General features: G+C 31.8%; 1 protein-coding gene across 1 annotated transcript in view; it reads right to left on the minus strand.

The window, feature by feature from the left end:
- Nucleotides 1-17241, minus strand: part of LOC106708798 (G-protein coupled receptor moody) — a 43158-nt gene that overhangs the window by 10908 nt on the left and 15009 nt on the right. The gene's annotated exons all lie outside the window — the stretch shown is intronic.

Consider the following 17241-nt stretch of genomic DNA (forward strand, 5'->3'; position numbering starts at 1 on the left):
ATTGCAACGCATGTTAAGGTAATGAAATTGTAAAAACATTAATTTACTGACAATCTAAGATCAAGATATTAAAAAACTTAGCTCACTTCAAAGTCTCACATTGTTAGAGCTCAACTATCAAGGCAGAACGTCTCGTGATCTACTTTGTTGAACTTAGTTCTTGGATCTGTGTCAATGCTGCAGAATATAGTTGGAGCGTAATATGCCTTAGAACGTAAATTAGCGATTTCATTTATTTATAAAGATTCTATTCTTAAGGATTATTTTGATAATGTACAAATACGCTAAGAGCTGTTTAATGGTTAATTTAAAACTCTTAGTAACGATTTCTGATACAAATCTTCAATCGAGTGGAATCTTCGTGTGCTAGTTTATACATGTAAAAAAAGAGACTTCATATGTGATTACTTAACAACCCTGAGTACGATACATATGTATTTTAAACGAATTAGTTCTGTGATATCAATTAATACTATCGGAAGTTTAGGATATGATACGTGCGAAATTGAAATGAACCCAATGCAATACCGGAAATTGATTGTATATCCCGCTTGAAATCTAAAACTTCAAAAATTTTAAAAATTCCTTTCCACGTTTTTCCATTAGCGCATAATGAAAAAGAAGGCTTTATTTAAATTTTTATAAACTTGACTTTTTGTCTGAAGAAATCTTGAAATTGTCTAAATGTTTTGCATGATACTAAAATAAAATATAGATTTTTTTACATTTATTAACCTAAAGTTTTCAAAGTTATTCTATTTGGTCGCTACTATATTAATATTGTTAGTGCAGTAGCTGTTGAGCCTGGAATAAATGGAGGGTAGATTTTCTTTATTGTGTTAAATAATACACACTTCATTAACACTTGGAAAAATACAAAAGCTATTCTATGATAGAACAATTGTGATAAAACGGACGGGCATAATGGTTTACTTGTTCGAATGGGCGAAGACCCCCACGCAGTCTTTTTTTCACTTGTACCTTTGCATAAGGACAGAACAGTGTGACAGAGTAGTAAGATAGAACAGTACCGCTGTTATTTGAAAACACGCCTGTTACAGCAGTACTTTACTGTCCCAACGGTACAGAACAGGACAGTATCGTTCTCTGTGTGCCTAGCACGAATGTTTGTGACAATCGCTTTCGTATTGTTATCGTGAATTATGTCACAATTAGTATGAGATTTTTGGTGTACTTTACGCCCATTAGGGGGCGCTGCACAAATTTTAATACAAATTTTGTCGATGATGATAAGATGGCGATTCTCACAACTATTCGTGCTAGGCCCACTGATCTGTCTCGCTGAGCTGTCCTCGTGTGAAACTAGCATTAATTGGATGTGTCACGTATATAGATACAGTTTCTTTGTGGCGTTTCGTTTCCCTGATGATATTAAGTACGTTTTCTCCGCCGCAAATTAAGGATAAGTTATTTATTCGATATCTTTGTTTTTCTTCTTACTTTTATTATGAATGTCGATATCGATTCTTTGTCTGATCGTCGGTTTATAGATTTGATATAGGTAAGCAGTAATATAATAAGGAAATGTAATTTATACTCAGTATTGTGAGAAGATATTTTTTGACTTCATGTTTCAGTAATAAGGTTTAGTTTTAGAAATGAGAATGAGTGAAATACTATTGAGATTATCTTACATTATATTTACTTCAGTATCAACAAACATGTAAATAAACGTCACTAATCCGTGACATCATTTTCTATTTACAAACTTTTATTATAAAAGGAAAAGGACTATAATAAGGTCGCTGACACCACGAGAAATAGGCGGTCCATCAGTCGATACTTCTATTCCACGCCTGTCTTTGATAGTTACTATCATAGGTGGGCACAGTTAATCAAAAAGTTAACTTCGTTAATCGTTAATTCGTTAAATAAAAATTTAACTTCGTTAATCGTTAAAGCGTTTAATTTACGAAAATTTAACGCAAGTTAAAGTTAACAGTTAAAGTTAATTTTTGTTTATATCACGAGTATAAGGCGCAAGCGAGAAATGGCCATACGAATAATCTCCGAATCGTATGGACCGATTTTGTCGAGACTTTCAATAGAACTTAGGCTATTTTTTTACTGCGCTTACGAAATCTCGGGCGATCGCTAATCCTATCTATAGTTTAGTTCTATAATATACTAAAATATAATTTAGACAATAGGAGCGATGTACTAATGCCTGTACCATAATAATGACATAGCATGCACTAGTTACATACACTTATATACTACACTGACAATGATGGACAATTGACTTTTTCAGTCAATTTTTTTATCGACAATCCGACGTCACGGAATTAGAGAGCTAACTAAATTTAGATAACACAAATTTTCTATTAAACAGTAAGACATGTGATAATATTCAAAAGAAAACAATCAAAACTTTTGTGCAGTATTTACATTTATCTGTTACTATTTGCACCAGGATATTCATTTGCTCATACTCCAACAACTGAACATTTAATTTTATGTATAATTTGGTAATATTTTTTTTATTTTATTTTAGCTAAGGGCCCACGAACAGACTTATCATTTTTTACGTACTTTTTATTTATTAATATAGATTTATTAATAAAACTTCTAACATCAGAGGAAACTTATTATAACATTGATAAATAAACTATATAACCAATCCAATGATACATCTCAACGCATCAAACTATACAACTGAGATGCCTTCGATAACTTCTATCATCTAATGATCTATCGTCCGATCTATCGTTATATGTTAAATCAAGTGTTATGTTAAATCATAAGTTACACGACATAACGAAAACAACCGATCGCGGGTGATGTCTTCTCTCTTTCTTATCACCTATAAAATCGTTACAGTTAATTAGTAAGAATATGTTTTGAATTATTTTCAACGACATTAGATTAATTTTAAAATAAACTTTCGATATACGTAAAAAAATCGATGTCTTTTTGTTAAGGTCACTTGTGGCGACATTTCATATATTAAATTTAGTATAACACAGTTTAACATTATTTCACTAACATAATTATTTTATCTTTTTCCTCATTCTTTCTCGTTTTATCGTATACTTTTTTTTTGTAAACAAACAAATTATCTTCGCTATTGTCTTAGCGCAGCGCACGTGCATCCCCGACCATTAGAAGGGTTGGGGCCATAAATCCATCGAGTTTGTTATCGCATTCTCTGCGCGGCTGTCCATTTGATCCTTTGTTCATATTTTTGTTGTTGTTAAAATTATTTTTCGTTGACTATGAAGAAGCCCCAAAAAAACAAACGACGGTAATAAACAGCTAAATCCCTTTTGTTTTTGAGGAACGTTTATTGCGTGCACATTTCGTCTTTCGAATTTTTAAATTTATTTTTCATTGTTTGTTTCTTATCTACGCAATGACAAAAAAAATCCTATTTGTACGCTTTTTCAAATGAACCATAAACTATTTTTTTTATATTTTTTGTTGTCTTTAAACTCCAACATTAAAATAAACATTTTTGTCTGCAACAAAGTTTAGTTGTATTTTAGGTACGACGTTGAAGAGTAATGCACACTCGATTATTTTGATTGCAATTCAACGCAGTGTTTATCTTTTTTAATAGATTTTGCGTCTCACGTATAACAATTATTGTATTAAGAGCAAAGTGTTCTCGAACCTTATGTTGATTTTATAACAAAGTCTTGTTCTAAAAAAGTGATGTTAAATAAATGAAAACCAGTTTAAATGTGAATAAAATGTAATAAAGACTTTTCGAGATATTTGTGTAAATGTGAAATAATTAATAAACTTTGAAGGTGTCTAGCGCCTAAACTTCGCAATTTTTGATAGAGGTAAGTTTGTTTAAATCGTCACTATTTTCTAACAAGGATTCTGTGGTACTCTTTTGATCACGTCTATCCCGGCCGCTCGGTGTATTGTATAACATGCATCACACTCGCTCGTTCTCGTTCTCTCTCGTTCTCGTTCACCATTCGACTCGCCGACGGTCCCCGAACATAGCCGAACTTACGAATGGAGCCTGTTGCATAATTTAAATAAAATGACAACACGTCAATAAGTGTCTATTGTAACAATTAACGGACTAAATTAACGGAAGTAGAATTTAACGGAAGTTAACAAGAGCGTTAACACTTTTTGAATTTAACTTAAAAGTTAATCCGTTAAGGAAAATGTTAACTTCGTTAATTAACGATTAACGGATTAACGAGTTAATGCCCACCTATGGTTACTATCTTACAAATTGCTACGGATCTACGACGCGCGTAGCTTCACTGCTACGGTAACTTGTTTTAAATACGAAAATGTAGAGACGAGCGACATTAAAGTAGCTGTCTGTTATCAGTTAAGAAAGTTTAACGACTCTTTAAAACATATTAACATAAACAACAAGTTCAACAGTTACCGTGCGAAGAAGTTTAAAACTTTTAGCAACAGAGTGTTAAATTTTGTTGTTAATAATCCTTGGAACGAATTCCTTAAACATCTTAACTTTTTAATGCTATTAAAGAACAATAAATGTTTTAAAATTTTTGAACACGACCGAGCAATTCTATCAGAAACAAAACATTTAATGAATTATTTGTTTTTTTACCCTGTTTCAATATGATTTATACAACAGTACGCGAGCTATTATAATTAACCGATAGCCTCGATTTTTTACTTGCATTTTGTAGAGTGAATTTTACCATACCGTACCTTACACCAATATTATAGATGTGTGTTTTAATTATTTAAAAGGAAACTCAAAAACTACTTGAATGATTTAAAAAATTCTGTCGCCATTAGAATATTACATTCTTATTTTAAAATGTTTTTAAAATTAGAATAGATTTATAAGACGAAATCTACGGCTAATACTCAAATTATGAGCTACTACTTAGTCTCACCGGACTATTCAGTTTATAATAACTATTCAAAATGATATTCCAATCAAGATCGATAAATGGAAACCAGTCCATGTAATTAACATATGTAAATGCAATTATTACATCTTAACTCCCTACAACATCGATATTGGTAATAACATAGTCCGCATATAAATTTAACATTAAAACTTATATTTACCAATATCTATACGAGAAATCAGTTCACGTCTAATACATCAGTCGCTTCCTGCACTCTAATAAATAAAACCCATCTGTATAATATGTATTTGAACGGGCAAAATTTTATGTATTTCAGATATGGCATATATTTATTTCACAGTAAAAAATAGTTTGGATTCGATTATAACCTATGAAAGTAGAAACGAAAGAAGTATGCCAATGTTGTGCCAAATTTAATGGTCTTATTTACAAATAAAATGACAGTTAATCCGTTCAAAGACATTACAACGCTTACAGTACAATTAAAATCTAATATATAAAATTCTCGTGTCACAGTTTTCGTCACCGTACTCCTCCGAAACGGCTTGACCGATTCTCATGAAATTTTGTGAGCATATTCAGTAGGTCTGAGAATCGGCCAACATCTATTTTTCATTTTTTTTTTATTGCGCGCGGACGGAGTCGCGGTCGACAGCTAGTCTAAAATATAAAATTCTCGTGTCACAGTTTTCGTTGCCATACTCCTCCGAAACGGCTTGACCGATTCTCATGAAATTTTGTGAGCATATTCAGTAGGTCTGAGAATCGGCCAACATCTATTTTTCATAACCCCCCCCCCCATTTTTTAACTGCGCGCGGACGGAGTCGCGGGCGACAGCTAAAAAAATATGATTAAAACTAAGGACACGAAAGTACAGGATATAAATTAACAAAAATTAATAAATAATAAAATATTTTTTCTATTAAATTGACTTGATATCTTTTGGATAAACCATACCATCAGTCAGGTATTATATTAATGCTCTACCTATGTTGTAAATAAGTTTCCTACGCAATATTTAAATGAAATAGTAAATTCCCTTTGGTTTTTATATAGATACTTAATAATATACGAAATATTCAATCACCTAACCACAAAAATCGTACCAACTCGGACCAACATAAAATATATTTAGAGTCATAAACAATATCGTTCAAAGCGCTTTATGAAAACATCATGAATTATATGATGAAATATTGATTGAAAACCGCCAGATGTCGCTCGCGACGCCAAAGGTTACGTTCAACTTAATTTATTGTCATGTTAAACAGCTGGCCGATATAAATATTATTATGAAACAGAGAATATTTATAGAACCCAACAAATTTAACGTTATAAATGAAAGTATGGAAAAAGTTTAGAAAGATTTCTGTTAAGAACTTGCTGCTTGTAAAGTCTATAAGTGGTATTACTTTGTTATTAAAGGGTAATTTTTTTTATGCTCAAATAAGTCAGCTTTAACAAAACGTATGAATTTAGATAAATGGCGTGTTTTACTTTATATTTAAAATATCGTCTTACATAATATATTTACTTGTGGATTCATATTTCATTATATCGTAATCTACTATCGCTGTTTACGCGAATCTAACCTAGATATAATATATATTATTGAAAGATCTCATATTAAAACTATGTGTATTACGTTCTTCTGCGCCCACGAAGTCGTTAAATTTCCAAATGTAAATAATCCGCTTTGATCTGAAACGGGAACAGGATTTTAAAAATTACATGCGATGTGCGAAACGAAAGTTTTATATTCACTACTTAAATTTTTACAAACAAAATTTTCCCACTCGGTGTATTACAAATTTGGATTAGAAAGAGCGAAGCGAACTTGTGTTAACCCAATCATGTAATCAGAGCACACAAAGATAACTATTATCTAAAGATTCTAAATCCAAAGGAAATACGGAGATAATCTTATCGTAAGTAAACGTCGCATAAATGTACAACCCTTGAATCTATTCTATGCCGCTTTTTAGGCGCTGTTCTAATTCGAATCCCACTACTTTTCTTGTAAACTTTTTCGTTAACATTGTCACGTATTATTTAATTAAAAAGTTTAATTAATTAAATTAAAGTAAAATAACAGTTTCACAATCTTACCTCCTTTCTTTCTCCACCAATCATATGTAAAGGATATGTAAGTTTAAGGCCAAACTTTGACTTAAAAGCTTACACATATTTGAAGCAATGTTTACAAAAAGCTAAGTAGAAAAGATAGAATCAATGATTTTATATGGAACTTGCACGTTCGATTGCTTTTTTATTGTCTCATCAATCGTTTTAAATGCATAAAAACGTTTGTCACGACCTCTAGTGCACTAACGGTTAATTTAGATGTGAATATTCAATCACAGTTGTCACAATTGGCTGAATAAATTATTGATGTTATTCATTGAAATGAATAATCAAAAAGATTTTTAGATTAAAAAAATTTGAATAAATTGCCTAAGTTTACGGACCTGTGATTCCGGGTGAGTTTACAAATCTATTGACATTTCGAAATCGGTTAAACCGAAAAGATTAAAAATCTTTAGAGCTTAATAAATACGGGGCCCTCAATTTTGGTTCACTTTGTTCACGAAGTATTGTACCATAAATCTCCTTCTATATTTGTCGTATAACTAACATGTCACCAAAGCTGTCATTCGTCTTCCATTAAATAGATGTTGCACAACATTGCGGACGACGCGTCTGTGTAATTCATAGATTTACTTCCTTAGTAGACAGTGAAAAATTACGATGCTTAATCATTTCTTTGTAGCTTAGCCCTTATATTGTTCAAAAACTTTGTTTCAGAGATAGTAAACATTTTTACATTCAAGTCATTTATAAAATTATTTCTAAGCAATAAAAAGAAGTCTAGTACTAGTACTAGGCAATTCTAGCAATAGACTTAACGTGGAGGATACACATTTCATTTTACATAAAATAATTTTATTAGTGGCCTAATTTTACGACATTATTAACGTTTCACTGTATTAATAATTGTATGTACATTCATTTTATGTCTTTATTTGAATACAATGATTATATTAACATCGCATATTCTAAGACTAGGCTTTTAAAATTTACGATTCTAAGTTATATTTTTTAACAATGTTGAAACGAGTGTTAATATTTAAATTTTCTTTACAATAACGAACTTATTTTAAATTTAGAACCGTTTCATTACGGAGATTTAAAGAAAGACTTGTTCATCTATCTATCATACTTCATACTAAAATTATAAATGCGAATGTTTAGATGGATTTGCTTGAAGGTTTCTCCAAAACGGCTCAACGGATCTAAATGACATTTGGCATACATGTAGAATATGGTCTGGAAGAAAACGTAGGCTACTTAATAAGTTTTTTTTTTAATTCCGCGCGGACAGAGTCGCGGGTGACAGTTAGTTTAATATATTTTTAGAGATATTTATTATAACATCGAAGTTTTACTCCAAACATTTAGTAAATCTAAGAAGCTTATGGCCCCAATTATCAATGTCAGGCAAGCTATGACCACATGCCTGTACCCTTTATAGACGTGACTTCGAAAGGCAAATATGGAATTTCGTCAATTTCATAACGGCCCTATAATAAATGTCGTATGACACGAACGTATATGTCAAGGCTTTTTAATTCGTGCAGGAATTACTCGCTATAAATATAACGCATAGCTATGCCCTAGATGGCGCTGGATGTCCTATTTAGTTCTCCGCTTTGTCTAGACTTGCTATGAATAATGAAATCACTTGTAACTCAATAAAGGCACTATAAGATTTTTTTAATTTATTTTATTAATGTTATTAACTTAATTTATACAAAATAAATCTATTATTTAATACAGTTATTAAATTAACTATTTTGAACCAAAGTTGGAAAAAGACTTGTAATGGTTTTGAACAAGCATGTTCATTTAAAAAAATCTGATTGACTGACAGGCTCTAGTGAAATAGACTCACATTCATACATAATTTATATAATTACCAGCGAAAATCGTTATCCTCCTAGTTTAGACACAATGAGTTCAAATTATACATATACCTAAAAGCCTGTCAAATTTGATTATTGACATTTTTCATTTAGTGTAATGTTTGACAGATTAGGTTATCGAGTTGGTAAGACGTTTAGGAACCAACGTTCATTGCATCCGCATCGAATAAAACGGCAACAACGGTTAACGACGCTGACATCCGTACTTGTCAGTTGTATTGATTTAGTGGTTGCGTGATCGAGTGTGCCCAGAATTGAATCACGATTGACTTGATTACTCTTCGAATTTAACGCGCTTGAATTATTTCATTGTTTAAAGAGAATGAAAGGGAAGGCCCTTCGTATACAAGGGCACAGGGAAACTAATATGATGTAGTTGCGTCGCGAGATAGCGCGCGTTACGTAACTTTAAATCGTCGCCGCGAATCGTCTATTCGGTCAGTTTAGGCATAGCGGCTACATGTTAACTGTATAGATTTTCCACTCCATCTGGAAAATTGCAGCTACTTTTCTCACTACGATCTTGAAAAACAGGCTACGAACGACTCTCTTTGGCGATGATCGAAATGTTGGAGAGGCGCGCTGTGTACGACCTTCTAGGACATTGTATTGCTTAAGTCGCTTAGCGACTACGATTGCCGAGTTGCGAAGATTAACATTGTATTGTGTAGGAAAGGCCTAATACAGTGTTACTCATCGTTATATCGCTTTTCTTAATCACGTCTATAATTTAAAAAAAATATTCTACACAGAAGACTGGCGTGAAGTGGAAGCAATTCCGCGTTTCATCTGATGAGTGTGGTCCCGGAGGCCTAATTTTAGTCCTCTTTCTCTTCCCACCCTTTTCCTATTAGGAAAGGATGGGAAGGGGAAGTGGATTTGGCGGAAGAGGGGACGTAAAGGAAGGGGAAACATTCTCTTTCTGTGCGACCCCTTCTCCGTTGATTAAAGGTAGGCAACGCGTCTGCATTTGCGGATGTCAATTCAGATGGCCGTTTGCTACCTTTTGATATATAAAAAAAATACTCGCTTTGTGCGATCATTTGCTGTGCTGCAATTCAGTTTAGTAGCAGAGTTGACGTTATTAACTACTCTTTTATTTTATAATCTAACTCAATGTGAAAAGTTATTTTTCAATTCGTTTCCATCTGTTTTATAAGATTTGTATAGTTTTCTAAAGCTCGATAGCTCGTTAGTAGCAAATAAATATAACAAAAAAAATTCAATAAATTTTCCTAACATTAGTTATATTTCTTCAATAGCTTGAATTTCTGGTTCCAGACCAATAAAGATTGAGAGAAAGTTAGTTTTCGTACAAGACGCTCTATATTGATAATAAATCATGCTGTACTTAAATGCTGACTGGAAATGTTGATAAATAACCTTATATAAGTTATAGAGTAGTGGAGTAGCTTTGTGAAAACTTTGCAAGAGACAAAAGATACAATGACAAACTTTTGGGACATCTACTAAATCTGCTCTACTTTTTTTTTCGATATATTGAAAACATATTTCTTCATAGTGATTTCATTAGATTTTTCTTATTGATTCACTATCAAAGAGTTCATAGCGAAACCATTTAACTGTTTGATATAATTTAAAAACATAATAAATAGAAATAAATCATATCTAAACGAGAATTGACACTTTTGTTATTCAATATGGGTAACGGATGTTTTTCATCTTTTTTTCAAATTAACTTTCTTCGTAAGTTTTCTCAAGGCAACGTACTGACCACATAACGTTTCGAATAGCTGCGGGTTGCGCGCTCAAAAATAATGTATTCGTGAGATTTCACCGCCGAAATATTTCAATAAAAATGCTAAGGTGATGATCAAGAAGGGGTGCAACGACTGAGATAAAGAAATAAAAGATCGTTCTGGACGAAAAGATGGTGCGCCGACCTTATGTGAATGGGATAAGGACAAAGAGATGATGATGAGAGTAACATGTAGTGGCGCACTAATTCATCACAGTGGTCGTCGGCAGAAACCTTTATAAAATAATCCTCTATAAAAGCAATTTAAGTAGCGCTACTCGTAAAAAAACTTTGAAGGAACGAAAATGTTTAGATGGATTGTTATTTTATCAGAATTTATGCCGTAAAAAGTTTTATAAGTGATGTTTACTGAAAACATCTGTGGTTCTTTTACATGGTCATTTTATCTAGTATGTATTATTATTAACGGACGGGAAAGTTGATTATGGGTAGGCAACGAAACTGAATTCATTTAGTGGCTTGCGTGTTTGCTACCTTATACGTACATAAAAATGTGCTTATTTATTAAATTTAATAATTATTAAATTCAACATGTTAAATAAAATAAGTATATAGATCAAAAATGTCGGTGTCTAAAAGCTGTCGCCTTTTAATAATAATTTTATGAAAGAATCATAATATACATCGAAGGGACAAAATCTATGAGATAAGAGTAAACGTTAACTTGCTGCAGTCATATCACATACAAGACATATGAACGTCGTAAAATAAAAAAATAAAAAACATCTTGTAATTCAACATGTGACGAGGACGGCATCAGTTGCGCGCCGTACTGCCGCAAGCGATCACTAATCTCTGTAGCAATGATTGAATTTTATTTTATGTTATGTTATGCTTTTTATAATTTATAGACATTACTAGCTGTCGCCCGCGACACCGTCCGCGCGCAGTTAAAAAAAAATGAAAAATAGATGTTGGCCGATTCTCAGACCTACTGAATATGCTCACAAAATTTCATGAGAATCGGTCAAGCCGTTTCGGAGGAGTACGGGAACGAAAACTGTGACACGAGAATTTTATATATTAGACATTATGATGTAATACATTACACCGTAAAATATTATTTGTGTAAATGAATTGCCACTTTTACCTTCCTGATTTTTTTATATTGATGTTGTGATAGATGTTTAATATTTTAGCCACAGCTTAAAGATTTACTCAGACTAAAAGGTCATTACACATAAAAGGTCAATCGTCCTTTAAAGAATAACTTTTGTTATTATAAGCAAATGTAACCGTGATTTCTATGTAATATCCCATATAATTTGCTTTCAGAATTAGCTAGTGTACATTCATAAAACTCCCAATTAGAACAGTATTTTAATGGGTCAAACTCGAAATAGAACGTTTTTAATTAACAATATTACGTTCGGTTCATGAAATAAGGGTTTTGTACACTGTTTTTAAAAGTCGTAACTCAACGTGAAAAATGTTGTTAATATGTAAAAAGTTTAAAAGAAGACAGAGAATTTAACCATTCTCATCTGTAATATTTTATTATAACACAGTAATATAATAAAAAAAAAATAGAAAACATACGAACTTATATAAGTGAGAAATCTCAATAAGCGAAAACAGTCACAGTCACAGACACAAAAAAAAAGCGAAAACCATAGTCCGGCCTCGACAGTCGACCTTCATAACGATAATATCTGGTTATAGAGAAACCATGCGAACCCAAGCGAGAAAATTATCGCCGTCCCTCACTTATCGAGCTTCGACTGTGGAAAAGTGCATTTAAATTTTCTTGGCATACGAAATATTAAAAAAAATTGCAGAATAAATTTATTAAAAACTGTTCTAGTAATGACAATGTATTATAAATATTTACTCACAGGTTTTTACATAAATAATCTAAATATGACCTATATTTTGAATGTAAAATCATATCATGTTTTCAGTTTGTCATAACATAAATGAAAACTCTCGAAGCGTAATACACCAGACATCATGTTTGACCGCAATTTATTATTTCCAGTAACCATTGAAGACCAAAATATATATTTATGAAATATTTCTTATTTTAATTTTACCAACACAAATGAGGTTAGTAGTAACGTAAAAAAGATGGTGATTATCTTGTTACTTTTTAGCGTCTGATTTAATTAAATGTAATTGTTTCGTATTGATGTAATTTAATAAAATATGGTCACTTATCGTAAAGTTTACCTAAATACGTGTCTCTATCAAATAAGAAGCGACGCCAGAAATATATAATCAGTATTAATGTATTGAATAGTGGGCCTAGAACGAATGTTTGTGATAAACGCTTTCGTATGTCAATTATGTCAAAATTTGTATAAGATTTTAGTGTACTTTACGCTCGCTAGGGGCGCTGCACAAATTTTAATACAAATTTACAAATTTTGTCGATGACCATCGTATGGCGAGTGTCACAAATATTCGTGCTAGACCCACAGTGCGTAATAAAGTCTCACATCTCCAGTTAAACTTCCCGATTCAATTTAAAATTTATGACCGACTCGTTAAATTAATAGCTGAACCTATTTCCAATAATAACTTTACACCGTGATTCACTCAAATGTATGATTGCTTTAGTAATTTACGCAATGTGTCACTACTCAAATTTTTGGTCTTTTTTCATTTTTTGTCTATGTATTGATCGACTACTTTTTCTTTACCTTACCTTACCGAAAAATACGATTGTGTGTACGGACCCTTATTTAGCCTGTTTAATATAAATAAATAAATGAAAATATTGCGTATAATTCATGTAAAATAAGAGTTCAAATATCAAAATTAATTTATTGATAAAACTTTTAGATAGACAAATCGCCTTTCAGTCATTCAAACCCGGTATCAATTCATAAGACGTGCAATTTGTGCGCTGTCGGATTCGAAAATAAGGATTTACGTGTGACAAATAAGGTTTATTTAAAGCTTTCAAAACGATCAAACGATGTACACATGTTCTCACACGTCTTTACACTGATCACTATTCATATATTTTATCGAAATGTAAAAAGGTTATTTTTTGAGATTGTTTTATTTGAATTATTTTGTCGTATTTATTCTGTTCATAGACATGTGTTAATTCAGCGTAAAAATAAATAAATTATATTCAGATATTTACAGATTTTCGCCTTAAGACTTATAAATAATTATAGAAACATTCATTGGAGTCAATCTTTTAAAATATACAAAATAATCGGTACAGAACTAGCTTTTGCCTGCGACTTCGTCTGTGCGGAAATAAAAAATCTATAAATAAACTAGCTGTCGCCCGCGACTCCGTCCGCGCGCAGTTAAAAAATATTAAATGGGGAGGGGGGGGTTATGAAAAATAGATGTTGGCCGATTCTCAGACCTACTGAATATGCTAACAAAATTTCATGAGAATCAGTCAAGCCGTTTCGGAGGAGTACGGGAACGAAAACTGTGACACGAGAATTTTATTTATTTATTTTTTTATTTATTTATTCTTTAGCACTTTTATAAGTACAAGGAGGACTTAATGCCTAAAGGCATTCTCTACCAGTCATCCGGTATATGAGAGGAAAGTATAATTATGTGCAGGGCAGATATGAATTTTATATCTATAAAATAAATATAGCATGTAGTTTTCTACAGGAAAATCATTTTTTTTAATCAAATTGTACTGGATCGATTTTGAATTTATTAGTGACATACAAAAATACAAATCTTTCCTCTTAATAGTATTAATGAAGATTGGAACTCCTTTACTTAAAAGATACTATCCATATAAAAGGTGATGTCAATGTACTCAAAAGATGACTTCGAATTAGATTTCTTATTTCTGTTTGCCACAAACATTGCCACATAATTACTGTGGTTCAGATATTTGCGATCAATCACAATGATCGATTTCTGACATTTCACCAAACAAATTGATTGAACTAAGAATACCAGAGATGGTTGCTTTATTGCTTTTGGTTTTGTTATAAATTTGTTTCACATAACTAAAGCTCGAATTAATGAAATGAAATTTTAAAAATGGAATACTTTTGAGAGAGAATTAATCTCATTCTGCTATTAATTAAAAAATATTTATTTAAATCCTACAAATTGAACTGTATTACTAAACCACGGATATGGGAAATCCCTCGTTTATATAAAGCAAAGTATTTTATTTTATATTTAAAAGTATTTTATTGTCTATAGTTAATATTCAGACATATATGCACAAGTATTTAAGTATCTTACTTAAGATTTTGTGAGTATCACTTGCTTTTTTGATCCAAATAAGTTTCTTGACTTTGTCAATGTTGCGTGAGTGCACAGGATGCGGGCGGCACAGGACCGAGCATTGTGGCAATCGATCGGGGAGGCCTACGTGCAGCAGCGGATGAACCCAGGTTGATTATGTATGTAAAAGTTTTTTGAATTAACGAACGAAATCTATATTTATATATATCTCATTATCCATTCAGACGAAGTCATTTGAAGAAAGCTGTTGTTATTTAATTCGTGGACGCCGTGATATGGTTTAATTTTTATATGCTTACTAATGTATTAAGTTATTTTCCTTTCGAAAAAAAATATTTTACGACATTTTTACAACTCGACGTAAAAATGACATAAATATATCAATGGTAATTTAAAATAATATTTTACAGTGAGCACTTAAAAATATTTCAAGATGTCGGCAATATACTGATTGTAAAAATGAATACATGAAAACTTTATTTTGTTTTACGTCTGAAAACGTCTATGATCACTGTTTACGCAACTGAAAAATTGAAAAAGCAATTCGCTTGATTCACTTTTTGTCATACGACTGTTTAGTTAAAACAATTTATATTTGGAACGGCAATTTTTTACATTTAACGATTTGGAAACGATAGAATTTTACTGGAATAGTTCTTTTAAGCTTTGTTTTTATATATTACTTGAGTCACGTAATATTACTGAAGGCTTTAGTCGTATGTGAATAGATTATTATATGATTATGTGGAAATATATGCACATCTTAAACCACTATATTGTTAATAACATTGTCTGCATATAGATAAGGCATTAGACGTAACGTATACAGCTTTATCTTAAACTAGATTAAATCGCTTATCCCGTTAATAATATTGACATCTATCTATCTATCCAGCCTCGTAACGCCCACTGCTGGGCATATTCCTCCCCCGAAGATCGCCACGATGATCGATCCTGTGCAACCCGCATTCCGGATACTCCCGCAACCTTGACCAGATCATCGGTCCTTCTTAATATTGACATAAATTACATTAAGAGTTAAATAATCAATAATAAGAATTAGGCGAATTTTGGTGTAAATGTGATGTGTAAAGATGTGTACTAATCTTCAATAATTATAAATACAATGAAAAATTTCTTCGTGCCAATTGCAATCGTTTATTAAGTTGAAAAGTACGAAAAATTTATTTGAACAATAGTTAAATTAAAAACGGTTATTATCAGTATACACTAGTAAATTATGTGTTTATACAAACATTTAATCGACAAATATTTAAGGCATCCTAGTTTTGAGTGTGCGAGTTAATTAAAGGCGCGGTCCACTGGCCTTGTATGTGGCAAATAGGACGGGAAACAACATGATGCTACGCAGGTGTTGTACGTCATACTCCCAGTGGAAAAGCATCGCCGCGTGACCTTGTACAACTGCTGTTTCCATCCTTGTTTTATTTGAGTATATCTTAACATTTTGTACGTCATTTTTATTAAATAAATATAATACGTAATTTGTATGGCTTTGTAATAAAAAGGGATTTACAATCTCATTGAATTTGGCGCAGATAATACCAGTATTCATTGGTATGAAACGGTAAGATTGGCAAATAATTTATTATTATAAATAACATAACTTTGGATATACCATTCTTTATTCATTAAATGACGTATTTCATTATCTACTTATTTATGATGTTGAAAATACATCTAATCTAATATATAAAATTCTCGTGTCACAGTTTTCGTTGCCATACTCCTCCGAAACGGCTTGACCGATTCTCATGAAATTTTGTGAGCATATTCAGTAGGTCTGAGAATCGGCCAACATCTATTTTTCATTTTTTTTAACTGCGCGCGGACGGAGTCGCGGGCGACAGCTAGTAAGTGTATAAAATAATATAATAAACACAGTTAAGATTATACCTAAAGTCCCACAGTAAAAGGTTTTAAATGACACGGATGGTCCGTATTATGAAACTTTAGTGGGCAAGATAAATCTTTAACGTGTACCTAGTTCTAAGATCACACCCTCGGGTGTTACGAAGTTTATAAAGTTGAGCGCTAGAGCGATCAGTTAACGTATTGTATTCAGATTTATAGCTTTTCATTTCTAAGCTATGTTTTAATAATAATAATCTTTACATTATATTGGAGAATAAAAAATACGGCAAGGGTCAAATATTTATGCAAATAATTGGCTTTTACTGGAATCTATGTAGATTGATTCTACTGATAAAATTATGAAGAACCTTCAAGTTTCCAGTAGTGATGCAACGGAAGTGTCTTACCGGAACCAGAAACGGAAACAGATGTCAAAAATAAATTTTAGCAGAAACGGAAACGGAAACGGATGCGGAAACAGAAGTGTAAATAATAATAAAAAACATATTTACAAAAACATTTTTTTGGGTAAAAACAGTTTGTATTCGTTTTTAATTTATTAAGGCATTG

This window comes from Papilio machaon, chromosome 14 (assembly GCF_912999745.1).
Source record: "Papilio machaon chromosome 14, ilPapMach1.1, whole genome shotgun sequence".
NCBI classification, from domain to species: domain Eukaryota; kingdom Metazoa; phylum Arthropoda; class Insecta; order Lepidoptera; family Papilionidae; genus Papilio; species Papilio machaon.